Source organism: Nomascus leucogenys, chromosome X (assembly GCF_006542625.1).
Source record: "Nomascus leucogenys isolate Asia chromosome X, Asia_NLE_v1, whole genome shotgun sequence".
Classification (NCBI taxonomy): Eukaryota; Metazoa; Chordata; class Mammalia; order Primates; family Hylobatidae; genus Nomascus; species Nomascus leucogenys.
The window spans coordinates 56580481-56589373 of record NC_044406.1 but is presented as its reverse complement, the minus strand read 5'-3'; the positions used below and the strand labels follow the sequence as shown (position 1 = coordinate 56589373).

General features: G+C 40.3%; 1 pseudogene across 1 annotated transcript; it reads left to right on the top strand.

The window, feature by feature from the left end:
• Nucleotides 1-5770: 5770 nt before the first annotated feature.
• LOC101176280 lies at nt 5771-6632 on the top strand (annotated as a pseudogene). The gene has a single exon (XR_001113842.2). The product of XR_001113842.2 is annotated as a vesicle transport protein SFT2A pseudogene (transcript).
• Nucleotides 6633-8893: the final 2261 nt, after the last annotated feature.

Genomic DNA, 8893 nt, shown 5'->3' with positions numbered 1-8893 from the left:
GTGTCTTTTTGGAGGTTCATGAAAGAATGGAAAGAACCCTGAAAAGCCCTCTTGAATATGGCTTTCAGGTAACTTTAGAATCATATCATTTAGACTGGGTAAGAATTCCTGGAACTATAATTAAAAGACTGACTGTTTTATAAACCTATTAACCCAAGTACAACAAAAATTAAATGAATACCAAAAAAATTTGCCAGATTCTCATGCTAAATCAGCCAATACTGAAATTGTTTAGATATACAACTTGAATGAACTCCATGGTCTAAGTAAAATGACTTATGATAACCCATCAGTTATCAGTGCTGTGCACCTAAATTGGAGAAACAGCTGGTATTCAAGAGGACATAAGACCAGTGTTAAGCATGGACTCATGGAGAACCAGGACAGCAGCCTTGTCCTTCCTGAGTCCTTAAATCTTTCGTGTTAAAGCTTCTGCATTCCATGACTCATCATGAAAAAGATAAAACGATCCAAATTAAATATATATTGGTGTGGTGACTTCTAAATTGCTGAAATCGTTTATAACCAATGTTTGGTTTGTCAAACCCATATTCCTGGGAAGACTATCAAAGCTCTAGGTACATTTGGCTATCTGATGGGCCATTTAAACATTTATAGAGGGATTTAATTCAATTGTCAGGTTCAGTGCATTTTTTCTGGTTGTACAAAAGCTTTCCCATGCAAGAGGGCTGATGTTATAACAGTAGATATGTTATGCCACAGGGTATTTTCACCAGGTAAAGGAAGGATTTTATGCCTGAGGACAATCAACTTCTTCACAATCTAGAACCTGAAGATTGCATCTTCTGAGAACATCAGAGAAAGACTGCCCTTTCCATCCACAGTACAGAAAAACTCTGCGACCTTGAACTTTGAGTTTATAATTTCACAACCGAGAAGGTTCCCTCCACAATCTTGGAACTGTACACCCATTGGAACCCTTAAGGTAAAGCCTACCAGGGAAGTTTCTCCCCAGAAGAAGCTGGCATCTTTGATGTGAACAGCTTTTCCCAAGATCATGGGTTAAGACTTCTCTACTATCATGAGGCTCTTACCTTTTAATACTTTTTCCCTTGCTTATGCCTCTAAGGACAATAGAAGTGAAAAGGGGATCTGTTGTGTGCACTCATGGGGTATACTTTTATTTGTGAAGGATTTTGCAGCCAGCCTTACACATGCATAACCTTATACCTTACTAGATGGAAGATGAAGGCCCAACGTAGATGAGAAATTTTAATGGTACATACTTTGCCTCATAATCAGTCAGAAACAGAACATTGGTTCACCCCTCTTAACCTACATCATGGGCTAAAGAAAAAAATCTCTCAGAGGCCTTGGCTTTTCTAGAAAGGCATCATTTGTGTGGTCCTTTTTCCATGGTTTGGAGTAAAAGAGGCGATGATTAGAAATGTATCCCTCATGACAGGCTCTATAGCAGACTCTACTATAAAGGCTATGGTTACACAACAGACTTTAAATTCTCTTCTGAAAGTTATGGTAAATAATGGAATTGCTCTAGATTACTTACTGGCTAAACAGAAGTATCTGTGCAGCTGCGGACACTAGTGCCCTATGGAAAAATACAACAAATGTAGATTATAGAGATTCAGTTGCAGGAAATAACGAAGAGACTGCTTAGTTAAATGAGTATACCCTTTATGTAGCTCATTATTTAATCTATTTAATTCTAGGTGGTTTGGTTTATGGGGACCTTGGGCAACGAGCATACCCCAAACTCTTGATATTATCCTCCTGACCATCATGCTGTATTGTCTCAAAAGTTTTAAGCATTTGCATGCAGCCATCTCTAGAATGTCAAGTGGTCTGTCTTCAACTGAAATGACAAGAGACAAAATAAATGTCTGGCCATGAGGGTACCATAACCTATGAATGACATGCTGAGACCAGAATCCCAAAATGATGGTAACTGAGAGTGGTACTAGGCCCTAAGTTTTGATCACACTCTCACCTAAGTTGTGGCTAAAATGGGGGAGTCTTATTAAACTAAATTATGTGAAGCAATTGCTTTGGACTGAGCTCATGCACTAGGCCTCAACAGAACAGATCAAAGCAAAATGGAGTCACTCATGCTAAATATGACATAATCAAACTAAGACTTTAAGAAAACACAGACCAGGTTTTGTTTTTCTCCTGTAAACAGAACGTTCCAGCATAAAGAGGTAACTTCTACTCAGTCCTTGTTCCCACCTTTCAAAACCCACTGCTCTACCGTTTCCCAGTGGATTTCAAGACCAAATAAGCATATTTATGATGGTGAGGGTGACATCAATGACTAAAGTTCTTATCAATCTCTCAAAATTGAGAAGATGACCAAAAGTGGAGAATGGTTAATTCAAGTTTCAGCTAAAGCTGCCTCCTTACATATTTTAAGTTCTGCCTAAAGGTTTCTCTGTATATCATGAACTATAACAAGTGGAGGTGTAAACAGACTGCAGCTTACACTTGTGCCAATCACCAAGTTTTGGCCAAATGTAGCCAACTGTTTGAACTGTGTTCAAATAAGGCAAACATTAACCTGTAACCAATCCAGTTGTTTCTGTACCTTGCTTCTGTTTTCTGTACATCGCTTTCCTTTTTCTGTCCATAAATCTTCTTCTAACACGTGGCTGCACTATAGTCTCAGAGCCTACTCTGGCTCAGGAGGCTGCCTGATATAAGAACCATTCATTGCTCAATTAAACTCCTTTAGATTTAATTTGGCTGAAGTTTTTCTTTCATTACTGCAGTTAATTTTTTGCTTCATGGCTGGGGCTGGTGTCTCTCGTCTGAACTGTTCAATGGTGGGGATGGGGACAGTGGGGATCCACTTCCAAGCTCATTTATCTATATATCAATAGGTCTCAGTTTCTCTCCAGGTAAAGCCCCTTTACAGAACTTCCCTCACAACATGGCAGCCAGCTTCCTCCCATGTGAGGAATGCAAGACAGAGTAACAGAGAGTGCTCAAGACAAAAACCACCATCTTTTTATAACCTAATCCCAGAAGTCACATTTCATCACTTCTGTCATATTCTTATTTGTTAGAAGTGAGTCAGTAACTTCAGCCCATTTTCAAGAGAAGGAGATTACAAAACAGTGTAAAAGTCAGCAGACAGGGATCAGTGTAGGGCAATTTAGAGGCTGCCTACCAAACTACCGTACAAACACAAAGTACCGTCTTGCTTTCTTCTCCAGATTCACAGAAGTCCTTAATTTTTCTCCAAAACTGAATTTTCATTTTTGGGCAATAATGATGTATATCATTAGATATTATTTAGTTGTAACTGGGGAAAAAGTGCTAATACTATGTATTTTTTAATAAAACATAGAAAAGGCTGTTTTGAATTTCAGGAAGAGGTAGGGATGCTAAAAGTATTATAAAGATAGAGTATGTATATAGCTATCAACATAGATTTATAGATATTAAGATGGATAGTATATTACTGTATCATTTAAGGTGTTGGCAGGAAACAGATTGTACACTTAAAAGTGTTGGACTAAAAGATACATTTTAAAAGGATCTATTTACAGAGATGTTGACAGAGCTACACAATCTAACAAGGGACTAGTCACAGCAGAAAACCATTATGGGCCCAGGGCCAGGAGAGACAAGCGGTGGAAAAGGTGGTACCTTAACTTGGAGAAAGCTGCAGCCTTGGAACACAGAGTGACCTTTAGTATGTATATGAAGCACAACTGGGGATCCTATTTAAATGGAGATTCTGATGGAAGCAAGCCAGGTATTCTGCATTTTTAACAACTCCCAGGTGCTCCTGATGCTGCTGGTTCAAGGATCACACTTGAAATAGCAAGGGCCTAGTGAGTCAACCACTGCAGAACCTCAAGGAAGCAGGGAAGAAACAGAAAGAATAAACCCATCAGTATCTCTTTCCTCCTCTCTTCCCACCTCCTACAAGTGCCTCCCACTATTTAAAATTAATCAAAAGCCAAAGGCAAAGACTAGATGATGTAGTCTATGAGAATCTTCCTGAGGCTCAGAGTGGAGCAAAAACAGCCACATTATACATAACGCCTTGTTTGTGTGGTTTCCTCACACACATACCTGTCAGTACTCAGCTAAATCAAGAAGGCTCCACTGTGGATCACCAGCATTCTCTCTGCTTAGCTCTCTCTTTACAGATAGCTTGTCCTGTGAACTCTAGATGCTTTGGTTTCCCCAGACGTTCATCTCTGTCTTTTCAACATAAGGAGTCTGCTGGGCTAGAACTGGGTCCCTCTTTTCCACACTGTCTTTTCCTTATTCCTTTTTTTTTTTTTTTTTTGCTTCTTTCTGAGATTGTTCATTTTTGGGTATTTCCAATATATTTCTTGCCTTTTGGATATTTCAGAAAGGATGGTGCTGTAGTTTAGATGTTTGTTCCCCCAAAGCTCATATTGAAATTTGATTCCAATGTTGAAGGTGGAGCCTAATGGGAGGTGTTTGAGTCATGAGGCAGATCCTCGTGAATAGATTAATGCCCTCCCTGGGGTGATTGGAAGGGTATGTAACTCTTATTAGTTCCTATGAGAGCTTTTTGTTAAAAAGAGCCTGGCACCTTCCCTCTGTTTTTCTCTTGTTTCTTTCCTTGCCATGTGATTTTGGCACATGCTGGCCCTCCATTGCCTTCTACAATGAGTAGAAGCAGTCAGAGGCTCTCACCAGAAGTGGATGCAGGTGCCATGCTTCTTGTACAGCCTGCAGAACCATGAGCCAAATAAGTCTCTTTTGTTTATGAATTACCCAGCATCAGATATTCCCTTGTAGCACTGCAAATGGACTCACACAAATGACAAATCCAGCCCCTGTTAACTCCATGTCAGTCAGAAGCAGAGATTCCTTACATGGATTATTATTAATAATTTATTGTTTAATCAGGTGCACTCTTGGTTACAGAATCATTTTTGATTGAGTTTATAGATACTTCTCTTTTAAAGAGGATGGGGGGAGGGTAAAAGATTGTCTTTTGCAATTTGAAAGGCAAGATTATATTAGTATTCCAGCTTTATTTATTTAAAAACCAGTAGTGGAGAAGTGTTGTAGAACTTTGCTCCTTAGTGTAGCTAAAACCTAGCTTCTTGTCACATGACCCGAAAAATTTAGGCACACAGACACATTGAAGTGTGAGTATAACACGACTTTATTGAGCAAAAAGGAAAAAACGAAAAAAAAAAAGTCAGCAAAGTGAGATAGAGACCTGCTAACAGACCCTCCACCTCATAGATTGATTCCCAGGTCACCACATAGACTGAAGAAAGCAGGCTCCTCCCCTGCATAGTGTGTGAATTCCCGGTGGCTCCACCCACTTCCCCCCACTTCTCCACCCACTTCCTCCACCCACATCCCCCATGTGCATGTTGGGCTCCAGTCCACTGTGCGCATGCCCAGACAAGCCCTGGCAAACTTCCCTCATCTGCACACCAAGCAGCCAGTATTTCTGGCTTTCAAACTCTAGTAAAGGCTCAGAGAAAGAAAAACCCAAGTCAGTTCGTGGAGGGGAAGAGAATCAACAAGTAGCAAAGGTTACACAGATATCAAACCAGAAAGGACTCATTCTCTAAGCCAAGATTGAACCTGGCCACCATTGTAAAATTGCAGAAGCTAAACAAAACATTGTCCTGTGGTTACAGGTTATGCTGCCAAGGACATAAAACAAGATGGAGGCCAGCAGCAAAGTTTGCTACTGGTCATACCAGATTGGCTACAACTTAAGACCAAAGTCACAAGTCCTTTTTCATAATTAAAACTTTACAGGGAATATAAACAGTGATCCTTATCATTCCTGGCCTAGTGAAATGTCTAAAAGGAAAAAAAAAATCCTCTCACTTAAAAATTAACTGCTGACAGGGTAAAGAAAAGGACAAAAGTTTAATGTGCGGGCTGGTCTGTGGGGATTCGGGTTCGGGGTTTCTTGGTGGGCGTCAGGGGCAGGCAACAGAGTGGCGGCCGCTACGGCCCTGGAAAGGCGCCATGTAGAAGCTGCGGCGAGTCCTGAGCGGCCAGGACGACGAGGAGCAGGGCCTGACCGCGCAGGTCCTGGATGCCTCATCCCTTAGTTTCAACACCAGATTGAAATGGTTTGCCATCTGCTTCGTATGTGGCGTTTTCTTTTCTATTCTTGGAACTGGATTGCTGTGGCTTCCGGGCAGCATAAAGCTTTTGCAGTGTTTTATACCCTCGGCAATCTTGCTGCGTTAGCCAGTACATGCTTTTTGATGGGACCTGTGAAACAACTGAAGAAAATGTTTGAAACAACAAGATTGCTTGCAACAATTATTATGCTGTTGTGTTTCGTATTTACCCTGTGTGCTGCTCTTTGGTGGCATAAGAAGGGACTGGCTATGTTATTCTGCATATTGCAGTTCTTGTCAATGACCTGGTATAGCCTGTCGTACATCCCATATGCAAGGGATGCAGTTATCAAATGCTGTTCTTCTCTCCTAAGTTGAAAATCAGAAACTCGTGGAAAAAAGTACTTGAATGTTGATACTCTATGTTTGGTGAAGTTTGCTTTTCCCCATAAAATACTCCAGAAACAACTGAAGTGACAGTTGAAGACTGTTTTGTACTGTCTCATTTTTATACTGGTAAAAACTACATGCTTGATTAAACCATTAAATGCTTGTAACTTTAAATTCATTATGTGTCATTAATACGCTTTTCCAAAGATAAGATTTTTAATCACTGCCAGTTGTAAATTATTTTTAGCCAATTTTTAAATCTTTTCAAAACAGCTTTGAAATGTGAATATTTAAGGGTAGACCTGTGCTGCAAGATAATTAAGATTTTTTGGCTTTTAAAAAAGTCTGCATTTTTAAGTTTTTTTTTTTTTTTACTTTAAACGTAAAACTTATTTTAAGTTAAAAATTGCTTATCATATGTAATAAAAATAATATATAAATCTTTACAATTTTGAAATAAACCCATCCTTGGAAAAATAAAAATAAAAAAAAAAGTTTAATGGGCAGGGTTGGAAAGATGCCTGGGGAAAGAACCTCTTATTCTTATGCAAATGTGTTTCTCCAACCTGGAGAGAAACAAGAGGGGAGTGGGGGAGCCACCGGTTTACCTGTTCATCCCCGAAAAACAAGGAAAAGGCTGACATGGCCGACCCTGGGTAGCAATGTGGGAAGGGGTGGGGAGGCATAATTTCCTCTACCCTCAGAAGAAGTCCAAAGACAAAAAGGTTTAGAAGCAAAAGGAAAAAACAAAAAAAATGTGGTTCTATCTTACTCACCCTTCCTCAAGCCCCACACTGGGCACCAAAAATGTTGTAGAAATTTGCTCCTTAGTTCAGCTAAAACCCAGGTTTTTGTCACACTACCAGAAAAATGTAGGCACATAGACACATTGAAAGGTGGGTAGAGCAGGACTTTATTGGGTGAAAAGCAAAAAAGAAAAAAAAAAAAAACTCAGCAAAGTAAGATGGAGTCCTGCTAACAGGCCCTCCACCTCACAGACTGACTCCCAGGTCACCACACAAGCTGAAGAGAGCAGGCTCCCCCTCTGCATAAGGCTCAAATTCCCCATGGCTCTTCCCACTTCCCCCAGTGCACGTGTCAGGCTCCAATCTGCTGTGAGCATGCCCAGACAAGCCCTGAGCAGGCTCTCTCTCTGCACAAAAGCATTTGATGTAAACAATTGTGGGGTGGGTTGGAGATTGTCCAGGGACCCCTTTTTATCTGCCTGAGCATTTTGATGTCTCAGAAGTATATTTGTAATTGTACTCCCCAGTTCCAACACTCCCATTCCAATCTTACATCCTTATCAGTTTTGTGAATTAACTCCTAAGAACACTATTTTATTTTATTTTATTTTATTTTATTTTATTTTATTTTATTTTATTTTATTTTATTGAGACGGAGTCTCACTCTATCTATCACCCAGGCTGGAGTGCAGTGGTGCGATCTTTGCTCGCTGCAGCCTCCACCTCCTGGGTTCAAGCGATTATCCTGCTTCAGCCTCACAAGTAGCTGAGATTACAGGCACACACCACCAGACCCGGCCAATGTTTTGCATTTTTAGTAGAGACAGTATTTCACCACGTTGTCCAAGCTGGTCTCAAACTCTTGACCTCAGGTGATCCACAGGCCTCGTCCTCCCAAGTAGCAGGGCGAGCCGCAGACAAAACCTCTCAGACACCGAGTTGTATACGGAAGGGCTTTATTCAGCTGCAAGCATTGGCAAGCTACTGCCTTAAAATCCGAGCTCCCTGAATGCACAATTTCTGCCCTTTTTAGAAGCTCACAACACTAAAGATTTCATATGAAAGGATGGTGATTGATTGAGCAATCTAGGGGATACCTAACAGGGGTTTCATGCACTGGTAGTCAGAGAGAAACAGAACAGGGCAGGGAGTTTCACAATGTTCTTCTATACAATGTCTGGAATCTATGAATAACATCGGTTTCTAAGTTATGAGTTGATTTTTAACTACTGGGTTTAGGCCAGGCAGGCCCAGGCCTGGTTTCGGGCCTGGCGCCGGGCTGCCTGTCTTTGGTTTTACTTCCTTGTTGTTTTTGTTTGTTTGTTTTAAAACAGGTATTGAGTATAATACAATATAAAACAACACGAGAGAGTCTCTCTCTTCCCAATATGAGAGGGTCTCTCTCTTCCCTCACCCAAAGCGCTGTGATTACAGGTGTGAGCCACCATGCCTGGCGTAAGAATATTTTATGACTTATCCTGTCCCGAGTTAAGAAATCAAGATGTCTTGTACTTATAAATAAATCAAAAAATGTAATTTAGAAGTAGGTAAAGAAAAATAATTCAAACCAAAAATAAGAATAATTAATGTAGTATAAAGTGTCATAACACTTCAAATTATATAGTGGTTAGAATAGTGGTCACCTTTTGTGGGATACTGATAGGAAAAGGACATGGAGGCAGCATTCTA